Source organism: Triticum urartu, unplaced genomic scaffold (genome assembly GCF_003073215.2).
Source record: "Triticum urartu cultivar G1812 unplaced genomic scaffold, Tu2.1 TuUngrouped_contig_5777, whole genome shotgun sequence".
NCBI classification, from domain to species: domain Eukaryota; kingdom Viridiplantae; phylum Streptophyta; class Magnoliopsida; order Poales; family Poaceae; genus Triticum; species Triticum urartu.
In genome coordinates, this window is record NW_024116480.1 from 2,700 (window position 1) to 5,281 (window position 2,582).

The following is a 2,582-nucleotide window of genomic DNA, read 5'->3' on the forward strand; positions in this document are numbered from 1 at the left end:
AAGATCCTTGCTATATTCCAGTGACGTTCTATCCTATTAAGCAACAGTCTTCAAGGTGGTGGTTCAGTTCAACACTGCTGACCTCCATGTCCGGCGCCCCATGCTCCAACCTTGGACTTGTTCCCAGGGACATGAATGGTAGCTTTCCAGTCAGTACTACAAATTCCTCTGGCCAAATCATTGGTGTTAGCTCTTTGGTTAGTTTCAGCAAAGTACGCGCACGAATGCTGATTCATTCATGTGCCTTCCTGCCTTTCTGATGTCGTTTTCGTCCAATAACATTTCCGGCAGGGGTAATAATCGAGCCTCTCTATATTATGCAAAATGATATGCTTTAAACAACAATAAAGTGCACCAATTAATTTAACACAACATATAAGCGATTGTAATTCAAGTTCAATATCACGAACTATATATACATGGCTTTTACAATTGTACATCTTAACTTAGTCTACATGGCTTGTAGTACGCATACTGCAGGTAGGGTATGACGGTATGTACATGGTTTCTTATGTAATACCATGTTGGCTTTGAAACTGAGCAGAATTATTTATTTTCCTTTTTAATGGTTACTTATTGATTTATATTTACAGATTGTTGTCTTTTCCCTTCTAAAATAAAAGCTGATCTTCAAGTTCTGATAGTCAGATATGATTATTATGTATGACTATATCATCAACAAGGTGTTTTTAGTACCAAATGATCTATATTTCAACCACTATTTGGCGGTAAGTTAGATGCTTTCCCTTAGTTCCCGAAAATAATATAGGTACTTCTGTTACAGTTGGGAGCTGTTGTATTGTTATCCCAGTATAGTGGCCAATACAAATTATATGCTATATTCGTATGCACTCTCAAACCAAATAAAGCATAATTGTATTATCTTTTTTACTGCCTTTGTGGTAACATGGTATCTCCATGTATCCTATTTAAAAAATCATGGGAAATATTTTTGTATTAGAAGTTTACCTTTTTAAACTAACAAGGATATTGGTATTGTGGTTATCATTAGTTCAGGACATGGTGCTTCTATAGATGTATTTTTTCGGGTACTATTCCGCACTAAAAGTCAGGAACAAGTTCTATTCTGCCTATTATATGTATGAAATATGGATGGAACAGACGTTTTTATTTTGCAAATTCCATACAGAAAGGGAAAGAACAAACTAAATACAAGGATTGACCTGTGATGTACTACTATTTTTCAGTACTATGAGGCTGTACTCATGAAATGCACTGCAAGGAAATACGCACCTACAAGTTGTCCCTATAAGATTAAGGTACTCTTTTAGCCATTCCACTATAAATTAGTTACTATTTTAGCAATTTCAATATAAATTAGTTTGGTTTGCCCAATAAGATTTTCCTATAACAGTATACACACTATTGATTTGCAATCCTCCTTTTCTGGGTCCAGAGTTGTTTGTCGCCCACAAAATATTTGCTCATCATTATCTATGCCATTTGTAAAATGGAGGTCACTATGTATCACAAAAAATACTTGTTGTTCTATTGTATTTACAACACACAAATTATCATGGTTTGTTTTCAGTTTCAAAGAACTATTTACTTGAGCTAATTAGCATGTGTACCAATGCAGGTATGTGGCATGCAAGCAGAGGAGAGGATGAACTTGACATTTACTAATACTACTTCATATTTGATCTCACAAGGTGAGTTTCTTCACAGCGATTTACTAGAGGAAGTACATAGTATTCAGCTAGTGTAGATGAGTTTCTGGAGTTAACGGTTCATTTTGTTTTTTGTTTGTAGATTCAAAAGATAAATGGAGGATTAGATGGGTGTGTGTGGCAAGTATACTGCAATGACGATAATGATGTTCCTGTTCGTGATGATGATGATGCTGGATGCTTTCAGTTTTAGTTAAGTTGTAGGGATGATGTTCCTCGGTTAAGTTTTAGATAAGTTGTAGGGATGTGATGGATGCTTTTAGTTTAAGTTTGCTATCAAGAAAATATTTAGATTATACATCACATTAGATGATGTTCCTTCTGTAATAATCACTATTGTTATCCAACAATTTTATTAAGTATATGATTTCTTCTTCCCGTGAGTAATATTTTCATGGTATCTCTTCATGGAGCATTAATTTAGATGCTGACATTATATATAAAAAATAATATTATTCACATCATATGTGTCAACAATTAACCGTTGCAAATTCTTTGTTGCCAAGCAATGGGATTTTGATTCCTGTACATTAAGCACCAACGTATAAAAGTGTTGCACAAGTCTATTTTATTTGTTGTACTCTTGCAACGGCCCCTTTACCAATGGCACTATAAGCGTTGCACTATGCGCTAGCAACACTGGATAAGGCTACGCATCCCAAAGCGTTGGTAAATACACTAACAACGCATATATGGACTTTTAGATACGAAAAAAAGCGTTGCTATAGGAAGGGTCTTGTTGTAGTGAAAGAGTCACTCCAAAGTCACTAATAGAGGAGAAAGAACGAAGAGATTATGGTAGGGTACGAAACCACCTCGAAGTTATTGTTTCCAATCAATCCATTGGGCTATTCCTATAAGTGTCACAAACAGCCCTAGAGTTTGTACTAG

The 2,582-nt window shown here is 35.3% G+C and overlaps 1 long non-coding RNA gene across 1 annotated transcript; it reads left to right on the forward strand.

Annotated features, from left to right (window-relative positions):
- The first annotated feature begins 1,218 nt into the window (after nt 1–1,218).
- LOC125529692 lies at nt 1,219–1,809 on the forward strand. The gene is made up of 3 exons (XR_007292721.1): nt 1,219–1,280; nt 1,601–1,673; nt 1,774–1,809. It is a non-coding gene; the product is annotated as an uncharacterized LOC125529692 (long non-coding RNA).
- The last annotated feature ends 773 nt before the right edge of the window (nt 1,810–2,582 follow it).